This window comes from Caloenas nicobarica, chromosome 4, assembly GCF_036013445.1.
Source record: "Caloenas nicobarica isolate bCalNic1 chromosome 4, bCalNic1.hap1, whole genome shotgun sequence".
Taxonomy (NCBI): Eukaryota; Metazoa; Chordata; class Aves; order Columbiformes; family Columbidae; genus Caloenas; species Caloenas nicobarica.
The window spans coordinates 13,167,967-13,194,492 of record NC_088248.1 but is presented as its reverse complement, the minus strand read 5'-3'; positions in this window follow the sequence as shown (position 1 = coordinate 13,194,492).

The window sequence follows — 26,526 nt, the reverse complement described above, 5'->3', positions numbered from 1 at the left end:
AGAGACCTATTCTCTAACCCATTCCATTTATTGTAATTATGTACCTTTTGGTGTTTGTCTTGCATTGTTTTGTAACTAGCTAGATTTTTTTAATAGCTTACCTCTTAGAGAGAAAAACTTGTTTTATCCAGGGCTGCTCTCATACTGAGTGGGCACACTGAACACAAGGTACTTCATAAACAAGACAGACACACCATTCCAATGGTAGATAATTGTGGACCATCTGCATGTCCAAACATTGCCTGTTTTCAATATCTAATGCTTACATTTCTAGAGACCTTTAGTAGCATCGTACTCAGAACACCTGGAAAAAAAAATCATATTGTTAGTCTGATTATAGAAAAACCTTGAAAAATGCAAGAGTAATCTTTGAGATATTTCAAATTAGGAGTAACAAGCTGCATCAGCTCCATCGGGTTTTAATTTTTAATCCAAAGTGCAAGAATCCAGTCTACAACTTTCCCAAACTCTCTGGCAGATACTACTACAAATCCTGCTGTACGACAACCCCATAAAATTTCAATCTCCTTTCACGGAAGTTGCCTTTAGAGGGGTTTCAGCCATGTGGCCTTGACAGTTTGCTAGGAATATGTCTCCACAGTGTGTTTGGTCATACAGGTATCATGAAGATTGTGTTCGAAAGGTGTGCTAAAATAATCTGCAGAAGACCTGATTTACCATAGAATTAAAACAAAACAAAAAAGCCCTCTCTTTAGAAGACTTATTAAAACCATTAGAAAGCAAAGACACACAGGAACACCTTGGCTCATCCGTCTTCCCACCATTAAGACATAGCAGGTGGTTTGTATCAATATGGCAGCAGGAAATGCTTTCAACTGTTAGAAATGGAACATCAGTCCCAGGCCTCCAGTGCCTCACAGCACTTCTTGATTCTCTGGGTTTCTTGGCTTCCCACTCACTCTCTTTGGTGCATATCCAAGTAACGATTAGCCAAAAAGAGATGGATAGGCTGTGTCCCTTTTGAAGTTTTTCCTATGTTGTATAGTGCTTAGGCTTGCAGTGGAAAAAACATCCCTCTCACTTCACCAGCACATACGGATGCTGAATGCCTCCCACCACGCTCTCAGACGTTCACTTGTCAAAGGCAACATCCTCCGCAGAGTTCCACGCTCGTGGCCAAATCTTCTGTAAGCATCTTTGACTTCAGCGTTACACTAGCACCCAGTCTGGCCCTTGATCTGTAGGAACACAGGAGCTGTCAAACAGCCAGTAACACCCCAGCAGGGAGTGCCAGCTCTCGTTCGGAGCAGGGAACAGCCTACACGTTGTCTGGGCTTGTGCAGCGCCTCAGTCAGGGTGAGCCTCATGCTCACCAAATCAATGTAAAGCAATGTTATACAATACATCTCTCCTGCCCTTATATACAGCCAAGATATAAGCTCAACTTCTCTGACAGTGAATTGCAGTTCTTCTGATTCAGTCTTACTTGGTTAATCCTTAGCATTCAGGAAGGCTTCTCCTTCCTCCAAGTAACCTGTGGGAAGAGGGGCTTGCAAAGTAAGAAGAGGTCAATTTGTATTTCTGGTAGTTTGTGAAGGAAAGAGTTGTACTAGGATCAGAAACAGAAAAGAGCATTCTCTCTCGGTGTCTTTCTCTTCTAACTTTCTGGATGTTACAATTCTCTGCTCCAGATGTCTTCCCCAGCTTAGAAAAATAAATCACAAAATATGCATGATGTGGACGGCGCTTGAATAAATCTACCTCGGTGCTCACTCCAAGTGGAAGATAACGTTAATATGAGACAACAGCTTTTGTGCAGGCAGTCCAGGCAGACATCTGACTAGATGAAATATAGCAACTGTCTTAATCTTGTAGTGAATTATTTACTTTTAAGATAATACATTTCTGGGGAAAAAAATATTGCTTAACTTTAAATCTATTTCTTTTCATCTATGTCTGAGCATGAGCTTAAGAATTCAGTAGCAATTTATTCCCCAGAATTCTTAGTTCTTTCACCATCAGCAGCTGATATTTATATTCTGGGTCAATATTCATATGCTCGCTCGGGAGCTCAACCACGTGCTTCATCTGCTTTGTGTGGTGGAAGCATACAGCCACAAAACTGTCAATAACAGACCGAATTTTTCTTGTAAGTATGAATGACTATAGAAAGTAGTCTCATTTTTTTGCTCATCCACTTCTGTAAGTGCAGATTATGAGAAGTTTCTGTATTTTAAGTATTTATGCATATTGAGTGCATAAAAAGTCTTCCTTTTTAAAAAAATCTGTAACAGAAGTTCAGCTTTTCATTTACCTTTCTGATGACTTTCTGACACTTCATCAATATTTTTTTAAATAAAATCTTATTTCTTCCCACTTAATCTTTTTTCTAGTACAAACAGTAGAAAGAAATCACATCTACAAGAGAAAAAAAAAAATCTCCTTCCTACTATAAACCTCCTATAGTCCCCATTCCAGAAGAGTATTTTATTCCTGTAAAGCACCAGTGGACACTTGTTTATGTCTTTCTAAAGTGAAATTTTCTGAATATATGCTTAATCTGAATATGACCACAAACGGTCAAAACTTTGCTTTGGGTTGTCTTTACAAATGGTTGATGTTGGAAACATAACAGCCCGGGACGGCTGAAGATAAGAGAACTAACAATCCAATGAGGCTGAAATTGGAAGCAAATCAAATTTGTTATAGTCCAAAATGATTGCACTTGGAAAAAGACCTAAACTGTCTAGAACCAATGACAGCTGTTGCAGATATGAGAGATACAGTAGTGACCTCAACTTACGAGAAACAAGAAATAATGTTCTAAGTACAAGTATTTATGGAGGTTAGAGTTCAGAATTAGCAAAATGACTAACATATAAACAAACACACACTCTCCTTCTCTGTATCCACATTATATAGAGTAATAAGTATAAATTAGCAAAATTACTCCAGACTAAGGAAATAAACCATGTCAACAAAAAGACTGAGAATATTCAGGAAAAAGAAAAGAACCACTTTAAAAAATACTCTGAAACCAAACATCATAAAGTAAAAGAATTTGAGTTAATATTGGATTTCAAATAAATCCAGATTTATTAAGGTAAGTGACTCCTTAGTGGGAACAATCATAAAAACACATCTTTTTCTCACAGCATTGCATTATAATCATAAGGTCGTGATTTAGGTATTTATCTCTCCTGCTCCCACGCCAGTGGAGGGGTAGTGGCTGAAAAAGCCACTGCTCCAGCTGTCCTTCCTATCTCCAGGACAGCTGTGGCTGAGCTCCCTCAGCGTGGACTCTGAGTCAAGGCAGTTTAAAGACCTTTATGTTGTCAGTAGTCCTGTCAGTTGTCCCAAAGTAACTTATCCCTGGCTTATGACTCAGACACGTTTCAGTTTCATTATATCACTACAGGGTAAAGTAGTTGCTCTTGTGCTGGAAATGCTTGGACACACATAAGAGATGACAGGGAGATCATCTTCCCTATAGTGTGGGAAAATCAGTGCTTGTGAGGCAGGTACAAAAATGCAGCCAATGTCTGTCTGTGATGTTGTCATTCAAGAAACCCGTATGAACAGAGTGCATACAAAAATTTAAGAAGTGGATCTTCACATTAACATCGAATAATTCAGGTTGGAAGGCACCTCTGGAGGTCATCTAGTCCAACACCCCTGCTCAAGCAGGGCCATTGAGAGCTGTTTCAAGTTCTAATGATTTTCACTCTAAACACTTCCACATCAACTACGATCCACTCTGGGTAAAATATTGCCTACCTCACTGTGTTACGCTGCCTAGCAAGTGATCGGGAAATAGTGGTAGATCTGTTGCAGATTCTTCTTTATCCTCTTTTAAGTTAGGTTGTTCTCTTACAAGGGTCGTAAGATTCATAACTTCCATATGGGCTAATTCTGGAGAATGCCAAATTATTCACAGGACTGCAGCTGGAAATTAAAATATAGGTGGAGGTGGAGAAAATCTTCTTTCCATTCACTGGTATGTTATAGTACAAGGCAAAACTAACTTCATGGAGGAATATAGCAAAGACAGGCTATTCCCAAGGAACAGGAGTTACCACATCATGCAGCTTTCATCATTTCACGTTTAAGGGCAAGGAAAGATGAGATCAGCGAGACATTACAAAGAAAAAATATGTTATTTTACTATATCATGGATTTAGTTTCTACCAGTTGCTCAATCAAAACCTCACTCTGCATTATTTCTGTAGAATGGATTGGCTGGCAGGTAGAAAATAACAGGAATAAAAAACCAAAAGCCAAAACCCTCTCTCTTGGTAACAATCTGTACTGATAGTATTCCAGAAGGAATGTCACAACAACTTTCCCGTTTGTTTTCTCTTTGTTTCAGGGCGGTTTCCATGGATGCCCAAACCTAGGCCCCACTGAAGGGCTCCCCAGAGCATAACACCATGTAGCGGCAGGTCACAGACCAAGCATCACATGCAGAACACAAACAGAATTCCAGTAGCACAACCAACACGTTAAACCTCTTGTAAATACAGTTTACTGTTCAGGATATAAGTACACTAGAATTTGAAGAAAGAGAGACAGGCCCTGGAACACTATTAGAAGTGCAAATAAATTACGCAGTCTCTTGTACTGTATTAGCTTTTAGTTCTAGGGTGGGAGAACTATCCCCAATGAGTTTGAGACAGCATTCAGTGCTGGGGTGGATATAGTTATTATTGCTCCACCACACCCCAATTCACCCATCCATGCAACGGCTAGCTTAGGTGAAATGCCTTCTGGATTTCTCCCCTTTCTCAGCTATGAAATCATTCCTAAATGTCTTTAAATTTACCATTACTGCACACGAACCTACACCTCCTACAATATCTGAAGTTACAAGTACTGTAAGTGCAACTTAAGCCAACTGGCTCTTGTGAAATCTTGTTTGTTTCTTGGAGAGAAGCTTAGCGCATTTCTGAGTGGTAGTTTAAAAAACCATAAGCTGCTATCCGCATGCCAAAATAGAATTTGTTATCTGCCAAAAAATGACTTTCCCAACACTGTCCAGGCTAATATCTCAAACCTGACCGGCAATAATTAACTTCCAAGCATCTGGGAGGTTAAATGGCTCAGTGATCTTTTTCTATGCAAAAGGAATATTCATCACATGAGAACCACTGCTTAGTTTACATTCATTTTTCCCCTCAGGAAAAATTAGAGAATGAATGCCTGCATAAACCACTTTGTTATACCCTCATTAGTTTTATCAAATGCAGTCTTTCACCATGTCCATCTTTGAAAGCAACCTGAAGAGAGATAAAAGGGTTTGTACGTTGCTATGTAGTCCTTGTCTCAGTGACAGTAAATTGATGTGCCAATGGATTTTACTTTTTTGCCCCTAATCAAATATCCAGGTAAAGATATCACAACATACATTACTATACTATACATGACAGCAGATAATCTGGAAAGTGGTAGGAGAAGGACCTGCTCCTGCTTTCCCGGGTACATGTTGTTTTTCCTGTAGAAGCTGTATTACATGGCCAAAGAACCACTAGCGAATGCTGAAGTTTGCTCTGACACTGACGTGGCCAGTTACCGACCTTTGCCTTGTTCAGTTGCCAGGCATAAATTCCAGCCATTTCATACTTCAGACGGCATTTGGGAAAAACTTCTTTACAGACCCCTGTAACATTACAATGACATGCAAGAAAAGCTAGATAAAGAGAATGCTGAAGGTTTGAACTCCAAGCACCAGAGACCTAAGGGCCAAAAGCCAGAGTTACAGGTGCCTTACCAGTCTGCATGTTTGCCCTGAAGCCTTCATGCTCTGTTAAAATTGTTAATCTGCCCTAATCTAAAACTCACAAATTCTCTGCTGACACCCTAAGGGGGTTATCAGCTGATAATGCAGAGACAGCTGTACTGACTAGCTTTGCCACAGGCCATAATTACTCTGTGACATTAACAGTAAAAGTTGTGCCCCCCCTCCTCCCAATATTGAGTGGTAGTAAGAGGAGTCAATGCATGTATGTTATCAGTGGATTTCAATCTTCCGACAGCAGATGAAGGGAAAGGCTGTGTAATCCTCCCCAGACCCAGGAGTAAAAACCAGGAGGACACTGAAATAGGCACAGACTCATCTTCCTTTCTCTTGTCTGCTCCACCCTCCACCCCCAGCCTGTCTCATCTCCTCATCCTTTGTCCCCACCCTGTTCCTTTCCCTTCCCGTGCTGCCAGGCACAGGTTTCTAGCCTGTTTCTAAATCTTTCCTCAGCTCCTTATGCCAAGCTCTGTCCTTTGGACTACTTTTCCTTTGTATCTCCCTATGGCTCCTAGCCACGCGCTTCATAGCCGGGTTTCCTTTCCCCACTTCTTAATCTCTGCCTCCTTTCTTGAAGTTCAGAGCCCATGCTCTCATTCCCCAGCCAATCCTTGTAAACCTATAGCTTAGTTTTTCCATGGACATTTTTATTTTCCCTTCCCCTAGCACTTTCCCTCCTCGCAGCCATTCCCAGCTCCCCATTTCACTCCTCGCAGGGTTGAAGCCTCCAGTCCCCTCAGCTTGCCCATCACCACCACGCTGCCGTGCCTGCCTGTGTATGACAGGGAACGCTGGACAATCTCCAGCCAGTCTAGAGGTTCAAAAGGTTCAAAAAATGAAACAATTTTTAAGACTCATACAACTTCTTGCAGAACTCTTACTACAAAACTCTTCATTCCTCTTTAAAGGAGGTAAGATACTGTTGCATAGAATACCTCAGCAAGTGCAACCAATCACAAACTTCTATGTTGTCTAGGAGTGCTTCACTATGAGGAAAAATGAAAAAAATACATGTGGCTAACTTCATTGCCATACACATTAAGGGCTTTCATTCTGACTAATGGCCCACCTTGAGTAATTTCACTGCAGTCAACAAGTAACTTGCAAAAAGAACAAAAAACTCAGTAAGGAAATGAAAAAATCCTTCCCCTCAAAGACAAGGAGGTAAAATTCATTGCAATTAATGATATTAATGAATTAAATGAAATCAAGGCAGCCAGCTAGCATCTTTAGTGCATGTGTTTGCATACATATACTATACATACAGGATGCATAAAACTGAGTGCTCAGAAGTCTATTTTGTAAAATTTACTGGGCATCCTGGCCAAGATGAATACTGGATTTTAGCTGTTATTTCCATTAATAATTGAATTGCATTTTTTCAGACAGAGCAACCTCAGCATTTTCATATTAAATTGACAGCAGTTTATGAATGAATTTATGGGCTTTTTCATCTAATGGTTCATTTATTTTAAAAAGACCAAATTAATAAAGATGCCTTTCATTGGGTTACACATCACATTTTATGTCAGTTGCTCCTAATAAGAAGTTGGGCTTTTCTTTAATTAATTTCTTCCCCATTGTTGCATTTCCTACTGTTGTTGTTGGAATACAAACAAATAAGGACACTCACCTCAGAGGTATTAGTCTTTTCTTATGACATCAGTGTGTAGGCTGTGCAAAATCGAGGCATCTGTTAGTCACTCAGACCATCTGTGTGGGCCCAGAGAAAGCAAGATGTAATCTGTCATATGGTGAGCTTTGTACAAAACAGCAACAATCCGTATTCAGCTGCGCAGATGCAATGGATCCCTTGAGGAGCTTCAGTCTGCCAGAACGTGCGCTTGTGGGTGTCAGTGCTGGGGGTCAGCTCTTCATAACGCAACGAGGGAAAACTTTTTGTTTGTCCAGACAACAACTGTGAGGGTGGTGGCAGTCAGCTTCACAGACTAGAGTTTCTGAGCCAAACTGCGGTGGTATTAAGTAGCACTTTAAAATTTCAGAGCCAATATCCTTTCTCATTTTCACTCATGTAAGAAAATTTGCTCTGGGATGCGTTGAATAGAAGGAGGAAGGAAGTGATGAAATCATTCCCTTTAGGTTTTTATTTCCCACAGGAGTAAACCCATTGTCTTTCCAGGCCTCTCTGAAGCTACCACAATGCTGTTCCTCAAAGTGGGGAAGGCAGGGGTCTACCAGGCAAAGGCTAAATGCATAGTTAGCAGGTCTACAGGAGTCTCCCTGCATAGCAGTGTGCGGAAGGAAGAACAGGACGTGCGCAGGACATATCTCCAGGCTACCTCACCTATTTGGTTGGAATTTATGATAACGTTACCTTTTACTCACACCCTTTCAATATATCGCACCTTTCCACTGACTTCTTTGGCAGTCATCTCTAGATTTTATTTTTAGTGCATACAGACGACAACTACATGAAGGTACAGCAATATTTTTTACCTACAGCACCTGCATGTTCCCATGAAAAGCACACAAGAGCCTTTACAGCCCTACATCAAATTACTTCCACTTGTGCTGAACATATTCCTGTAATATGTATTTTCTCTAACTAGGTGTCTTGTCACAGTCCCCACCATCACAGCTACTGTAAGACAACACCAATGCCATGCCAACTACTTCATTTTTATAAAAGGTATCTGTGGACATTACTTTCAAGGACACTTAGGCATTCCAACCTCTTTTTTGCAGTGGTACCACATAGCCTAAAACACATTATTACTTGCTGAGGAATAGTTCTCCTATCTTCCATATATATTGCGCACCACTTTTTTGGACTTCTTTTTTGAAGGTAAAGAAATCTGTTACTTATTTTCAGATTAAGTATATGATCTCATGCACAAATTTAGTATTGAGCATCGTTATTTTTATGCAACATTGTTTTTTTTCCTAGTGGCTAGGTTCAACACAGAGAGACAGATGAGCATAAATACTTTTCCCAGATGTGGTTGTGGAATGGAGAACAGAATGGAGCAACAGAGAACTGTGATCTTTAACAAACAAAAGACTCCGTAATTCTGAGGGAGGAGGAATGCAGTCTGTCTTCTCATCCCAACAGTCACCAGAAGAGGAAGAGCAAGTTTTCTACTGTATTAGCCAGGTGATTTTTTGTGGGTTTGTTGTTGTTGTTTTGTTTTGGGGGGAAAAAAAAAAAAGAAAAAAAAAGAAAAAAAAAAAAGGTGAACCTGCTGAGTACAGCCCAAAGACATTTGGCTTGGAGACCCAGAAGAGAGCCTTTTCTTACGCTTTTTTTTCTGTAAGCCCTAGAGCTAACTCCTTTCATGTTTTGCTGCATCTAACAGTGTGTGCTTTTGTTGTCTGGTTTCTAAGAGTAAGTCTCCATGCTCCATAAGGACAAACAGATGAGACAGTTACAATATAAGTATCATAACAAAGCTCTCAGGAGCTCGTGGTAGCAGACAGGGAAGGAGTATATATGGGAAGAAATGGAAAATGCAATATAAGGAATGAGTTACTGCCAATGCATGTTTTCTCCAGAGCCTATAACGAACAAAGTTAGGTTAATCATCTAATAAAATAAAGATTGTGATTTTATTACACAATTAGTTCGACCATTATTTTGAACAATTAGTGAGTGTTTTGATGAGTCAATTGGACCTATTTGGGAGCTCTATTCAGAACCCTTTTCAAGCTTAGGCGATGACTGCAATTAAATTCACTTTATTGGAGTTGTTAGCTTGATAACAAGCCTCTTTAAATCAAATCTTTTCTGTTGTTCTTCCTTACACTCTAACATTCAATACCCTGAGCATAACTCTCTAGAGAAATTAATATTTTAGGGTATCTCCATTTTGTCTACAATTTTTAAACAGTTGATTCCCAGGCAACATCCCCAATGCTCTCCAAGTTAAGCACCAGTAAAGCATCTTGGCACTCTAAAACTGGAGTCAATTCAGGGCTCAGTCCAAATCCCTTAAAAACCTACTGGGCTCTTTCAACTGACCATGGTAGCCATTGGTTTTAAGAAATTTGACTTCACAGTCAGTTCTCACTAGAAGTCCTTGCTCTTTGCATCACATCTGTGAAACTACTTGGTTCTAGGGCATGCAGTAATGACAACTGAGTAAATATGTGACAAAAATACTGATGAAGTGATTTGCTTAAAAAAGTAGTCAGCACAATTTGTAGCTTTATCCAGTTATTTTTTAAGCAATTGTACTTAGCAGATGGAAGTAATTTTTCCAAAAAGAGGAAGAAAAAAGAGGCCCCTGCAATTTTATGAAGGGGTGAACAAAAGTTTTTTGGCTGCCACATGCCCAAGACACAACACTAAATTCCTAGTGGTCTAGGAAAAAAGCTGCAGCATGTGTGTTACTACACCTGTTAGGAGGTGGCAGAGGTGAATAGTTTTGGTTGTTAAAATTAGTAAAGCAGGATAACTTTGTTCTTCCATTCACATACTAAAGAGATCAGCACTGAATAGTGTCTATTTTTATTTCAGTCTCTTTATGTCAACTTTGTGTACTGTCTCACAGCCTCCTCATAGACAAGCTCAGGAAGCGTGGGCTGGATGAACGCACGGTGAGATGGATCATGAACTGGCTGGATGGCAGAGCTCAGAGGGTTGTGATCAATGATGCAAAGTCTGGTTGGAGGCCTGTAGTTAGTGGGGTTCCCCAGGGGTCAGTATCAGGTCCAGTCCTGTTCAACCTGTTCATCAATGACATGAATGAAGAGACCGAGTGCACCCTCAGCAAGTTTGCTGATGATACCAAACTGGAAGGAAGGGCTGACACACCAGAGGCCTGTGCTGCCATTCAGTGAGACCTGGACAAGCTGAAGAAGTGGGCAGGGAAGAACCTGATGAAGTTCAACACGGGCAAGTGCAGGGTCCTGCACCTGGGGAGGAATAACCCCAGGCACCAGTACAGGTTAGGGGCGGACCTGCTGGAAAGCAGCACTGCAGAGAAGGATTTGGGAGTTCTGGTTGACAACAGGTTGACCATGAGCCAGCAATGTGCCCTTGTGGCCAAGAAGGCCAATGGTACCTGAGGTGCATGAAGAAGAGTGTGACCAGCAGGTTGAGGGAGGTTCTCCTGCCCCTCTGCTCTGCCCTGGTGAGGCCACATCTGGAGCACTGTGTCCAGTTCTGGGCTCCCCAGTTTAAGAAGGATAAGGAATTACTGGAGGGAGTCCAGCGGAGGGCTACAAAGATGATAAGGGGTCTGGAGCATCTTTCTTATGAGGAAAGACTGAGAGAGCTGGGTCTGCTCAGCCTGGAGAAGAGAAGGCTGAGAGGCAATCTCGTGAATGTTTATAAATATCTCAAGAGTGGATGTCAGGAGGATGGGACCAGACTCCTTTCAGTGGTGCCCAACGATAGGATGAGGGGCAACGGGCACAGACTGAAGGACAGGAGGTTCCACCTAAACATGAGGAGAAACTTCTTCACAGTGAGGGTGCCAGAGCCCTGGAACAGGCTGCCCAGAGAAGTTGTGGAGTCTCCTTCTCTGCAGACGTTCAAGACCCACCTGGACACATTCCTGTGCAATCTACTCTGGGTCAACCTGCTTTAGCAGGTGGGTTGGACTAGATAATCTCCAGAGGTCACTTCCAACCCTATCAATTCTGTGATTCTTTAAAAAAAAAAGATTAGCATATATTCTGATGTTTGGATTAGTACCATGTGGAATAATTGAAAACACAATTACATTACCTCTCAGACACAAGGCTTTTTTCCAGGATAGTCACATGCAAGAAAGGCAAATTATGCTGTAAGCAATGAAATGAAAAGACTGGAACGAACTATGCAATTAGCTTTGCAGTGTATATGGAATTGGCCAGAATTCAGTTGCGATACAAATGAGTATAAACAAAGGAGCTGCATTTGCTTAGCTCATGTCTGAATTTGATCAGTTGGTCTTAGCATATGAAAAGCAGTGGTACTGGGAGAATTTAGCTGTAATTTCTGCTTTGTTGTACTTCACTAAACTGCCATTGACTTCAGCTTGCAGATCAAGCTCAGGCTGGTTAAGACCTTCCCCACATTACCTTCAATATATTACAAAGCAGAGGCGGGGCACAGAGGACTCATTCCAACTACCTTTAAAAGAAAAAAATAAAGTATCAACGAGCTTTGCTACGAAATTTCAGCAGAATTATTAAGGTTCTAGGCCACAAGAGAAAAATCATGTGTAATGAAGTAAACACTGTACTGTTCCAAGACTAGCATAAGAAATTTATACTATAGTGTGGTTCTGGTGTTTTAAGATAGACTGATCAAAACTGGTTGAAAAACAAATTCTTACAAAGGTACAGGAACATAAAACAGCATGCAGAATGAGCACAGATCAGAGGAGGGTTACATATAGCAAACAAATAATGTTCACAATGACATGCATAAGACATGCGTTCTCTCACTGGAACACGTTTTATGATTTTCAAACTAATCTATTCTCACTAGAAATGACTCCATCTTCACTGACCATAAAGTATAATCTCACAACAGTACCTTTTCAGGCAAATAATTTGTCCGAAAGAAGAAAAGAATAACTGTTCTTAGACATAGTACCTGTTGCTAGCCCTTTCTCAGGATGCAGTTGCCATTTGAATGGCAATTGTACCACTCCACAGGTTAGGATAAAGGCGACAACTTTTTTCTTATCTCCCTTTGGTGCACTATTACCCTTGTTAGTCTTCAACTCCCAAGTGTTAGGGAAAGAGGAGATTTTTGATGCCAGGGACTACAGCCACAGCCCATGGAAAGCAGAAGCAAGGAAGTATCTTTTGGTACACCCAATTCCCTCCCCAAGACAGACAGACATCATTTTTTCAGATGAGACACGACCCGGCACCCCACAAAACAAAACAAATTTTTTAAGTGTATGACACAATGGAGGAAAGAGGTTAGTGCTGAGGGTAAATTCCAAATAGCTCGGCATGTTTTCCTGGACTGTCTCTTACGTAACTGTCAAAACTCAGTCTCCCAAGAGGCTGCTGGGAGCAGAGGGGAGGGGGTCTGGAGCTCATGGACAATGCCAGGCACACGTGCACATACACACACAGCCACCACACACACAAGGCAACAAGAATCAGCTAGTCCACTGCAAATGTCAGCCAATTTATGTAATATCCTTTTACTCAGCATTTCTTATTCACCAGGGGCTAAAAAATCTCATCAAACAGCCTCTGAAGAACTGGAAGCAGGAGGAAGTGAGTTGGATTCATGGTCTTTCTCTGGTCACCGCTGTTGTTGGCTGCTTGACAGTCTATACGTTACTTCAGTTAAATAACCAGTGAACAAGCAGGCATTTATTTCCTAAGAATCACTGATGCAATGGGTGTTAACAAGTTCTAATTGTTATTAACAGCAGCTGTCAGTTTAAGCTGACTAAGCACAACAGCTCTGGGCTGCTGCTGTTCATGTTATCCCACGAGGCGCACAGAAGACTTGCTGAAGAATCCAATTTGTCCAGAGAATAGTTTTTCAGATGGTAGAGAGCCAGAAAGTACGGACCAGATGACAGCAGTGCAAGACTTGCTGATTTAACACACCTAGGAAATAAAGGAAAAGCTGAGAAGTGGGAGGAGAGTATGAGGATGAACAGACTAGATATAAATAATACCAATGATTTCCCCAGTCAGCCTTTCCAGTAAAGAAACACATTAGTGATACACTTACACCACCTTGAAATAAGAATCTCACCTGTTCAGTGCTTCAGAATTACGTATTTGGCAGATCATGAAATATGACCTTTGTTGCTACACTACATTACCTTTCTATTATTATTTTTAAATTACTTTCATTTCAGAGCTCTAATTTCTTGTTCTTTCCAGCAGAGTGAGCAGTAATAAGCTGTTAACAAATGCTGAAACTTTTTTTTAGATAGGAAAGAAAGAGGAGGATAGCAGATTTTCTAATCATCACAAAACAGAAGAAATTTCAGTTAATTGGCTTACAGTCAGAATCAAAAGCTGTTGTAATCAAAGTAAAGCTTACAATGCACATGACAGAATTCTAAAAATAAATCACTTCCCTTCAGGGGTATTGAAAAACCTAAGAAAAATGTAGGGTTAAAGTTCCAAAACCAAGTACAGAAATTCACAATACGTGGTCTCTATTTCTAGAACAATGTCGTAAGGGAAAAACAAAACGCAATCAGCAAGCACAAAAACTTGAATTTTTACATGTTACAGTACTCTTGTTTACCATGGACGCCTTTATTGACTTGGAATGTCCATAGAAATCTCACTTTATGAGACTTCCTTGAAAAACTATTGGTTTATGCTCCTCTTAAAAGCAAAATATTCATTTTTTTCTAGTCAAAACTTCTTAGGAACTGGTCATACGTTTAGGATTATCTATATGAGGGAGTAGATTTTTTTTTTTTTTAATTATGAAAGTTCCAAATATTGTGTAATGTTTGGTGCACTATTTTGTACCTTCCTGGTAAAACTATTTTCTTGCAGCTATTCCAAACCTCTATGATAACATAATCTGTTTATTCAGTCCCATGATTGATCTGATGTACATGAAAAAAATTTATTCTGGAGAGTTTTGTTTTGTTACAGTCATCTTCAGTTCTAATGAATACTTCTGGTTTTGATGGAGAAGATAAATCTGTTTAACATATGGATCTAACCTCTAACACTGAGGGTAACATTATTCTGCGAAAGACAGCGCCATGCATAGAAGATTAAAAAATAAACCTGGTTTACATTAAAGAAAGTGTTCTACAATAATCTTAAACATTGTATCAGCATCCATTTCATTTATTTAGAAGACTTAAGTTCTTTTTCTGGCTTTTCTTTTTCAGTAACTAAAGTTTCCATTTGTTAGTCTTGCCCCTGCTGGAAATACAGCAGTAAACAATATCATAAGTTATTACAAATACTCAGATGACTTTGCTGAAAGAGTATTTACCTCAAGCATGTCCCAAGAGTCATCAGATTCAGTTTGGCTTATATTTTCTGTCTAACACTAAACAAAAAATGTCCCTTTAGATAAAAGTAAGATAGAGGATACATCACGAAAAAAAAAAAAAAAAAAGGCAAACAAAACCACCACCACCACCCATCACCAAAACAAAAAAACCCCTACAGGAAATGAGAAAGTATTAGAGACTGTGTTCTAGTTTAAATGTTAAAAGATTATGTCTCAATATATCATTGTAAATGACCCTTCATTTATATTAATCCAGTTAATATGAACTGAATATACCATTTTCCAGAAGAGGCAGCACATTCACACAAGTCATAAATGTAAAATATCATTACATGCCATTATGTAGAATTTAAAAAAATATGGCAAGCTCCAGACTTGGTCTAAATCCTCCTGAATTCAGTCTCTTTTGATGGAAGTAGGAACTTGAGCAATGCCTGATGAGGTGTCCCCTCCAAGAAAACCCACTTGTAGAGAGCATGCAAACCCCACAGACCTTGCAGTATGCAGGAGGACAGAAGGTAGTTTCTAAAATCGAGATTAATATGATCGTATGAAGCACAGAAATAAACAGAAGTCTGATGGATTTTTATTTCATTTTCAGCTTGGAATTTGTTTGATTTAAAGATGTTTGATTTATAATTATATCATGCTGGCTGAATGCTTAGTTGTGTTATGGCTCCCTGCCCAGAGGTCCTCATGGATGCAGCTTTTAACAATTTCTTTGTGTTTCACAGATGGTCTGTGCCTTTTGCTTGCTTGCTTTCTCCTTCCTTCCTTCCCCCCCTCCCTCTCTTTCTTTCTTACTTTCATTGCAAGATTTTAAAGTGAAAAGAAAAAGCAATAATAACAGTGGAACAGTTTTAGGCTTCAAGTGGTTACTTGTCTCCAGAGTTTCTTGTGGAACGGAGTTGCTTCAGATTAATGTAAATTCTGCAACATACATACCCTATCAATCTCTAAGTAGTGTTTGAAATATTAGCAATATGTAATGCCTTCCGAATTAGGTCTGATGTAGCTAGCGGTAAGAGATTATCTGTTTTAATTACAACAACTACAAAACCTTTCACAAGGAATTGCTGTCTACTGTTAGTCTGCTGTAGTGCAGCAGAACTTTGCTGCCTCAAACATACCTGTCAGGCAATGAGCAGACACGACAACGAAATTTAAACCCTTAAAGACTTACCTCGAAGCACGGGGTGTAGGTTTGCTTGGTTAACAAAAGATAGGTAGTGTTGGAAAACTAAAAACGGGAATGGGGATTTTCTCCCTGAAAGGGAAGAATGGCAACACATCCCTCTTCCGAATAGTTCTTTCTGAGACTGCGCAGAGTACAGGCAGTTCCCTATAGGGTACACTGGAGTCCCTATAGACAATGCAATAGTTTGAAAAGGTCACATGGTTCACATGGGTGTCCCAAATATCAACTGTAGCCAACCTGTGGTAATCAATAAAAATAAACAAACCAACCCAAACAACAGCAACAAAAAATTGTCTCATGCTATTCTACAGCCTGGCATTATCTATCACGCCAGATGGCATCAGGGAGATAGTTCCATCCACTTCTGACACTGTCCTCCAGACAAGGCTACATGGTGACTCTGTCTCACATTAACTCCATTTTCAGTGACATTTCTTCTACAGAACAAGAAAGTCCTGAGTGATTGCAGCAAATCGCAAGTAGCCCAAGTTCCTCTCAGAAGCAAACACTGGGATCTTGATGATGATGATTTCATATTTGATGATGTTGTGGGTTTGGCTTTAAGTCCCTCACTTTCCTGCCAAATTCAAATGTGATTCAAAACTGAGTTCATTTTCTGATCTGTTGCAGTCATTCTCATTTGTGAGAAGCAGAATATAGACGGGATTGTAAAAAAATAAATTGGAAGAATTTCTGAAGCTGGCGCATCCAAAAGGATTTAAGAGGCTAGATCAGATGATGAGGCCATCATCTTTATATTAATCCCTTCCTTCTATGCGCATGTTGGAGGCCTAGGAAGAATTCTCTCTTGCCTAGATTTTGAAAACAAAAAGCTGCTTATGTAGAGACAACATCTACTGTAGAAGATTTGCTTTGACTGTCATTAATGAACATGAAATTATCAGCTAATAGAAGATGGTGACGCAGTAAAGCAATCCAAGAATCAATCCTATACCACTTGTGATTCCTTCCCAGTAAGTTAAATTTCAGTGGGACTTTTGCTATTGTTTTCAACAGACTGCAAAGAGAAACTCAGGCTGTAATCAGCAGTGATTTCACAGCAAATGAGTAAATAAATGCCACAAAGAATACTTCTTAGGCTGCTGGCAACAGCACAGCTACAAAATCAGCCTCTGCTTATGACGTTCAAACAGATGGGTGTCACCCAGGTGGAACAGATGACACATTAAACAACAGACAGTCTCTCACTCTGTCGTATTTGACCCCGAAAGAATGACAAAGCTTATATTTAAGGAAGAAATTACTATGACCTGCTAAGCATTTGATGGAAGTCACCTCATGTACATTTAGAGACATAAATACAGAATAGATTGTGTTATATGAGGGGTTTATCTACATTAATTTAACCCACAAGCATTATGGAAAGATAAGTCTGTAGCTGAGCATTCTATACAAATAAAATATTTTTGATCTGTCTGTAAAACAGATATTTTGTTGTGCAAACAAGAGAAGGGAAGATTATAGTTAGTTCCATTTAAAACAAAACACACAATGAAGAAATAAAGTGCAGTGAAAGAAGAGAAACAGGTTAAAGTTAAATTTAGCAGATTTACTGTGCTTGTCTCTTTAAGAAGAGGCATCAGCAAAGCAATGCACATGGGCTTATAAAAAAAAGTTTATAACAGCTACATACATTGGAGAGGACAGTCTTAGAGGTAAGTGACATCTTAAACAAAGCTGGATCAGTTAAGTTAGAAATGGATTTAAACCCAGTAAAATTCCTGAGATGTCAAGCCAGGTAACTTCTAGTGTATTTTCTCCTCAGGAAATTTGGGTTTTTTTCAGATAAATATTTGAAGTAAAGCAGGTAGGTTTTCATCTATTTAGGATTCCTGCTGAAAGCAAAGAAGTTGTAAACAAGGGAAGCAAAATAGTGTATGAACCTATTGGAAGCATAATTAAGAGTACTTTATTTTTACAGCTCACGGTAAAAACCTCCAATAGCTAGAAACATTTGCTGTTTTTCAAGAAGACTGTTTTTCATCAAATATCACAAGAGAGAAACAACCAAGATCAAAATAATGTCTCACACATTTTATTTTATGTATGAATCAACTAGTCTAAAGTCAATACTACCTTCTTTGACTAGAAGCATGGGAGAGTTCAAGGATAGAGTACGTATTTTTAAAGAAAAGCCTAATACACATGTTTGGAAAGGAAAAGGACAAGACTTAAGCTCCTGGCAGTATTTGCAGACATCCACAGACATTTTGAATAGAGGTATTCTTTTGGGGGCTTTCACCTTGTCTGAAGGTTTTGTACTTGTTCCAGGTCTCGCACTGTTTATTACATTTTAAAAAGTCAAGTTATTCTTTCCTACTGCACTGCAAACTAGAACATTACTCTTGCTAATTCTGGGGACTCAAGAGTAAACAGAGCAGGGGAAGAGCCAGACACAGATGGGAGCATATTTCTAAAAAAGCAATTTCAGTTTCCACTTTAAAAAAAAAAAAAGAAGAAGAAAAAAAGAGGAAAAAAATCAAACAGAAGAGGCAAGGATTTTCCTCAAACCTGCAGCAATAAAGTCAGTTAATTTTCTGCTTGCAATATTGAATCCATTGCTGTCAAAAATGCGTGACCCAGCACTGTGTCACATCAGCAATACAGGAAACATGACAAGGGACAACTTCTTACTCTTTTGTCAGACCAAGACAAATAAACAGAGATCCAACAGTGGAGATTAATATTAAAGCCTTAAATAAAGGGGACACATGTAAAGTAAGCGATTGCAGATTATAAGGAATTATTTAAAAGAGATATTAAAAAGAATTTGTGAAACTCAAAACACAAACGCCACACATATAGTGCAGTCTCATTTCATTTCCAGAGTATTTAAAAAGAAGACATTCATTCCATCCTGCCAGTATGCCAATATGTACGTAGAGGAACCGTTCTGCTCTACTGAGTTTGCACTGTATGTTGTATGACTACTAGTAGCTCTGTTTGGCACACCATAACTGCTGTGGTTTAATTTTCACTCTATATTCTAAGAAAGAGCTACTGTGTTCACAGTCAAGGTTCACTACTACGCTCCAAAAAGTACTCTGTCCTAGATATTATCACTGAGGAGTCCAGACTTGTGGGAATTCTGTATGGCCAAGCAATGCAGGAGGCTTTTAGACAAAGTCAAACAGCTTTATCAGGTTTGCAAATCAATGAAATGTCTTTCAAGAAGACAAATCTTAAATGACGTCAAGCATTCATTCATTACTAAAATTATTCTGACTTCTATTTGTTATCCAAGGCCTCATTTTGTTATGCACTATATGAGCAGAATAAAGAGTTTCTTCTCTACAGAGTTTGCAGTTAAGAAACAGATTGACAGAGTTGGATATGACTGTCTCAAAGCTGACTGTTCTTCCTAAGTGACATTCCCTGCAAGAGACATCTTTTAACTACTAGGGATACTGGGCTTTTAATCCTCATGAAATACTTCAGTGGAAAGGATGGCTCAGCCTACTGCATCTCTAAAGTAATTTTTTTCCAGGTCATCATTAAGTATTCTATTGCTATTAGAACTTACTAGATGTTATCTGAGAAAGAGCACCTTTTAATTAAGGTTGCGCTCCTCATCAGCATCAGCGGTCCCTAACTGTACATTTCTTTCCACTAAGAAATTATCAGAAATACACCCTTTTCCAGTATTCAGGAGAGTGAGGAAAGATGATAATGTTTTTGCAATAATTTGTTTCTTAGGGACCAAGCATTTCAACTCCCCAAAGCAATGGAAACTTGACTGATGTTTTTAATGAAAAAGGGATTGGTTCCTGTATTAATTCACAACCAAAGCATGATTCTTCCTCCCCCTCCAGTCTCCCGAGAATAACATATCAGTGAAGTAACATCTTGTCACACATGCACATCAGCAAAAGCAATCACAAATTCTCATTCAAGAACTGAATTTGTGGTAGTGGCTCATAGCAACACATAAACCAGAAAGAAAACAGCTTGATTGGCCTTTTAAAAACATCCAATTCCTAACAAGTCCTATTTTAACTTGTTAGCTGAGGAAGGTGGATGTGAGCATTTGAGGAAGGGCAAGGAACAGAACATATTATTTGTATAATGCCTCTTCACACCATGGGCACATGTTGAACTCCAAGTATCATATTGTAGGGCAGTCTAAAGTTCTATTTTACATATACGTGAACACAATTAATAAAAGCAGCCTCTCTGGGCACAGACAGAAGTCACAAACTTTTAAATTAGCCCCTGTATTTTGGAAAGCCTTTCTTCAGCAACTCCATGTACAGTAATTACTGATCTGACATTTGGCAATTCTCTTGAGCTTATTTACAGCACTGCTCTGAGATGTCAAATACTTCAAAAATACAGGCTAGAATAATTGCATAGCCAAGGTCATACATAAAACCATTTTTTAAATTAATTGCCTGGTACTTCGGATAACAAAGAAATATTTGAGCTTCTTTTCCAGTAAAGCCCTCTTACTGCCAATTACATCTGAGTTTCCTGGGTTCTGGCAGTCATCAGTATACTGCCACAGCTAAATGGCTCCAGAAAACAAGTATCCTTGAACAACTTGAATTAATAGAGTGGTTATTTAAACAGTGCTTACATAAACTAAGAGACTAAGGGCAGTAAGAAGTGGGGTACTGAACACTGATTACCCCTTACCTTGAGCAGGGCATATGCAAGGAACTGGAATACTGTTACATTAGGAAGACTTTGCAAGTTAATTAAACTATCTAATCACCATATCTACATATTGCAGGTGTAGTAATCTAATTTTCATTACTCTAGGGAATCAAAGGCATTATGCTGATATGGAATTATACATATGTAATTGCACTTATGAATGCTTCCCTAAAATAGTACATGCATGGTATATGCGTATCTTTGTGCGACAACCCACAGACAGAACTGCAAATGCAGGGAGCAGCAAATAAAGGAATTAATACCCAAAATAGGATATAATTCCTTTCAATTTACTGGAGGTATTCTTTTTGTAAAAGGTTGTTCTTGGACAAAATTAGGATTTACTGATAATAGATAGTTATTCTGAAAAAGGAGATGTTCTGATAGTTTCCTTTGATGTAAACAGGAATTGAACTGATTAACTGCCCTAGCTCAGGATTGTATGACTGGACTACAGGTTAGTGTTGCTAGCAGAGGAAGTATGTCTATTCTGCTCTAGAATGTGTGTGTGTGCGTATATATGTAGATAAATAAAATGTATTTTATGCAACTCCTCTGGAGTTATTTTGTCTCTCCAGTACTAACAAATCGGGGGGGGATTGTTTTAGGTTTGTTTTTGTTTTAAAATTTAGTCAGTGAAAGCAGTGACTCAGATTACACCTTGGAAATAAATCAGTTCGCAAACTGTGTTATTTTTAGTCATCTCTCCAAATCTGCAACATTGGTTAAATATTTGGTCTAACAACGCAGCGGACAAAAGTTGCAAATAACACTAAACCCCAGACTACTGATTTGAGCTGAAATAAAACACAGTCGGGGACCAATCTTCCCATTACTTCTAAATAAAAACTGCATGCTGTCTTTTATGCTCTTGCAATAATTAAAAAATAATCCTATTGTTTGGAATAGCACGTGGTCCTCAAGGAAAGAATTTCTTTCCATGTAAACAGAATTTTACTTGTGTTTGGAATCTCTGCCAGGCAGGCAAACCAAATACAGGCTTTCCCCACTTGGTTTCCCCAGCTTCTCATTTGCTCTTTCAGCATCTGTGCCTGATTATGGCCCAGCCTTTCTTTCCTCCCCTCTGAAAAGCACACAGGGATACCTCCCAAACCTGTCTATCATAAGAACACATGGCTGCTAGGGATGGTGCTGGGGAACTCGAGGTTGGATTAAATGTGACACGAAGCCACTCCCCAGGAGCCATGGGAGTGATGTGGTGGTAGAAGTTGGGGAACTGTTTTTTCACCTGCACTCAGGGAAGCACCTCCTCCCCAAACTGCCCCTGTGCCTCCCTGAACTCCCTGGGACAAGGAAGGCATTGTCACCAACCACTGCAGCTGGCACTGAAGTCTGGACCTGTTTTCTGTGCTCTCCCCATTTCAGCGACTGCTCTGTAGACTACTAGAGCTGTTCTGCAGGGTTTCTGTCTGTAAATCCATGCACTAAGGAATTCAGTGATCACTCTTCTGCATGGCCTGCTGAACCATCAAGTGGTTATGTACCGTCCCTCTTCGTGGCTGCTCAGGATGTCCCCTGTCATGTCCTCTGTGGGATTCAGTGCTTTCAGCTCAAAGGCATTAAACGCAAGAAAGATGGTGAACGCCGTGGTCAACAGTTGGCCCACAGAGATCACGTCAGTCAGTCTGCAGGAAGCTTTGCACTGACAATGTCTTCAGCCAGCAAAAGCTAGAAACTTCCTGCTAAGAACAACTGGCTTTTCAGAAGCCATTAAAGTACTAAACACTGCAGACATGTGACTATAGTAACTCCATTTTTGTTCCTCTGTTAATCTTGAAATGCATGCTGCGTGCCTGGAAAAGGAGTGCTTGCAGGGGAACAGAAATGCAGTTGCACCTCAGACATTGTTTCCTCTGATTACACACTCCTGTCTAGTCTCTGCTTTATCTGCAAACATTGCAAGTATTTGTAAGGATTTGCAGAAGTACTTGGAAAACGTTTCAGCTCAGGTTATGTTCTCAAGGTTTACTGTAATGCACATAGCATGGTTCCAACTCTGCTGGGCACTGTGGAATACACAGACCAGAATTTGCACAACTTACACACAATGGACAGCCTCAAATGCTAACTGCAGTTTTCAAAATGGAAACAACAGTAAAAAGTTCTCAGGAACATGCAACAAACTGGATCCCAGTGCTCATAGCAACACATCACTGACATGCAGCTAAAGAAACCACTGTGGGTGTTTCCAAACGTCTAAAGAAACGGATATTACTAAGGGATTAAACAGATATGTAGCCAAAATAGATGAAGCAGTGTGTTCTCTTCCTTCCACCATTCAGGATCAAAACCAGTCTCTAGTTTGTGCACATGCCTGACCTGTTCTCACTCTCCCCCCTCAGCTGCACCGAAACAATCCCTGTAAACATTAGTTCTCGGAGCAACGTTATCTACAAAGATACCCAGCTCCCCACTACCTGCCTCCCCTACCTGGGCAGGTAAAGGGCAGGGCAGGGCAGCCGGGGTGGCAGAGCTTCCAGGCAGGATGGCTGGGGCAGCAGGCTGATGCCCGCCAGGCTGCTGCGTGACCCAGCGGCACATTTGGCCTTCTGTCAGTACCAGTCGCACACATCCTCCCCCTCAAAATATGTGCATACACATGATGTATTCTTAATCCAGTGTTTCCACAGGAGAATTTGGAGAGAAGGTCCAAAGGGAATAGAGGGAGCCATAGCAGAACTGATCTGAGACACAGCCCATCCCAGTTCTCCTCCCTTGGGACTTTCCTTACTCACTGTGCCATACCAAGGCAAAGAAACTAATAAATCTGCTGAGGTTAATGAATCACTTAGAGTAGACATAAGCCTTGGGGAAAATCCTGTAATCAATGGTTCCTTCTGCCTTTGAGATTTAAGCTAACATCTTTGCACTGGGACAATGAAGATTTTCCTCAAATACTGAAACAAAATGCAAGGAAAGCTGACAGACTTCCCAGTGTCTGGTGAGCCAGACAGCATTTACCATAACTCCAGAAAATTGGCCTTTTAAACACACACAACAAGCCTCCTTCTGGCAACCCAATATGCTACTTGCACCGTAAATTCTAGAGGAATACAGCTAGGAAAGCAAATTCATCAACAGTGCAGTGAAAACATACCTCACCAGCTTCTTGCTAGCTAGGGCTCTGCAGCACATTCCTACCTTTATAATACCTATGGTTATGCCAACTGTTACATACAAGTAAAATTTCATTTCAGTGAAGCTCTATTTCTATTAGAAAATAAAGGTATATATAGGAAGTGACAGAGCAAGGGTGACAAACACTTCAACCTTGAGTTAACTCAGATTCAGCATAGGCACACTTCTCTTAAAGATCAGGGGGTTATTTCACTCACTTTGCACATGTGTACATGCAATCTCCATTGTTAGCCTTCCTGTTGCTAATTGCTACAGCCTCAGAGGCCGCAGCTGACATGTCTCAAAATACCTCAGCATAAACGTGATGCTAGGGGTAACATCTTATCTGTTCCCCATCCAGGCCTATGCTTGGTTTTCTCTATTCAAAGCAGCACAAGAACCGCAGCGGGAAGCTTCAATTTATTGGTAGTCTGCTCCTGTCTCCCCTGACAGGACACCTCACCCCGCAGCAGAGATGCACCTTCTACTTCAGCCCTGCTTCAACTGATGGGATAGCTCGGGTCTACCTTGTCCTTGTGAGCAGAGCTGAAAATCTCATCACTCCATAACTTTTCTCATAAATTAGATCCCTTCACTAGCCTCTGTCAAAAAAGAAGGGAAATGTCCTCCCCACCTCTTCAACAGTCCTGGCCTGAGATATCAAAATGAGGTCAGAACAAATAAACAGTTTCAACTCCCAGCTCTCTTGTGAGCTCGGGTTTTCTGCTTCGGCCCTTCCTGCTCCATAACTACCTTAGCTGCCCCAGCCTCCAGTCTCCCACAGTCATTTCCTGGCCTGCCCAGGGACCATTACCTCCTACATTTCCTAGCTCATTTTTTTCAGCATTCCTGGTAGCAGGCAAACTATCAAATGCCTCTTAACCACCATTGATCATCAGGCTATCAGTCCTTATGGGACCAGAATTTGCAAGCAGGCTGTGCCCTCTAAGCTAGCCCAGCTTGCGACAAGGGTCTTGTTCCTATGATTAAGACCTAGAGGCCTAAAAAGTTTGCCTTACAAAGATAAATGTTAAATAAAAAGGCATCAGCCCTAAACAGAAGGAGGAGTCAGCAGGGAATGATGATACTGGGATGGAAGGGAGAAGCGAGGCACCTGACTAGGACAGGGTTTCAGTAGGGAGTGAGACGCTAACTACTCTGTGGGACAATCCCTTCCCTAAAATATCTGCCATTTCCCAATTTCCCAGGCATGTCAAATGTAAAAGCTTAACTCTTCCATCACATCATACTGTATACAAACAGCCTTTGTGTACCCTAGGAGAAGCCTCTGCCCAGGAGAAGCTGAAATCACCCGTGGCAGTTGTTGAAATTGTTCCCTGCGCTGAGAGCCATGGCAGACATGCACAGGACCTTATTCAGTGTGGCAAAGAGGTTTGAAGCTGAGGAAGCCACACCTGTATATTGTATTTCACACCGAAGAAGGAGGATGCCTTGAGGACAGCATGCACGTTAATTGTCTATGCATATCAAAGAGATAATTTGAAGTCATCCAGGATACAATATCTAGCTAGTTTATAAAATTTTCCATATCATTGTTCTGTAGAAAAGCAAGTGTTAAATAATAAAAATATAATGCCTGACAGCTTCTTAGAAAACCTGTGCATCACAATATTGAAATATATCATTATATGTTTTTTAAAATCCTAATTGGAAAAATTACATCATTCTGGATTTTCTGAACATTTGGTGCGTCAGCTCTCAGTGTCTAAGAGCCCTATAAATAGATGTTTGGACCACCTCAACACAACTCATGTATGCACTTTTTCCATAATCCACTTAACTCTATTATTCAAATAAAGTACAACTGGATCTGTTCTTGGGAACAGGGATGATGCAATGCTCAGTACAGGAGGTTCAAGAAAAACAGTATAAAGCCAAAAATGAGCTGCAAACACTTGCAGAGCAGCAGAGGTTGTTTATTTGTATGCTCTGTTTCCATTCCTTTCTCACCTAACACCCACTAGCTCCTTTTGCCTCTTTTGATCTACCAAACTCTTTCTCTCACATCTTAGTACACCAAGCGTACTACGTGTACACCAAGTGCAGCCAAGCAGTTAAACATCAATTGCCAGTTGATTAATAATGAAAGTATAATTGCGAGATGATCAAAACTTTAATATAACTAGATTGCTATGCTGCTAGGAACTGCTGTTTCAAATTAAAAATATAAAAGCTGTACTATCGATGAGATTTTGCCAAAACCCACTGAATTCTGGAGTTTGTTAGAAAACCAAAATATTTACAGTTTCAGGTCAGACATGGCCAAATACTATGAGCGTAGCTTTCTGCACACAGAAAGGTTTTCCTCTCTTATTTTTAAAAGGCAGCTGCTATGAATGTGCTCCCTTAAGCTCCTTAAGAGCTTTCCAGTTACATGTGAGTAGAATATGAAAATAAAAAGATGAAATTCAGCAATGAGAACTCTGAATGGAACCTTTAAAATATATTGTATAACATTACTTTAATACACATGCACATATATCTATATGCATCTGAAACACATTTGAGGATGAACTTAGTATCATAGAATCAGACAGGCTGGAAAAGACCCTTAAGAAGGAGTCCAACCATTAACATAACACTTCCAATTCCACCACTAAATCATGTCCTTGCGTGCCACATCTACATATCTTTTAAATGCCTCCAGGGATGGTGACTCAACCACTTCCCTGGGCAGCCTGTTCCAGTGCCTGACAACTCATTGAGTGAAGAAATCTTTCCTAATATCCAATCTAAACCTCCCCTGGCACAACTTGAGGCCATTTCCTCTTCTCCTATTGCTTGTTACCTGTGAAAAGAGACCAACATACTCCATGC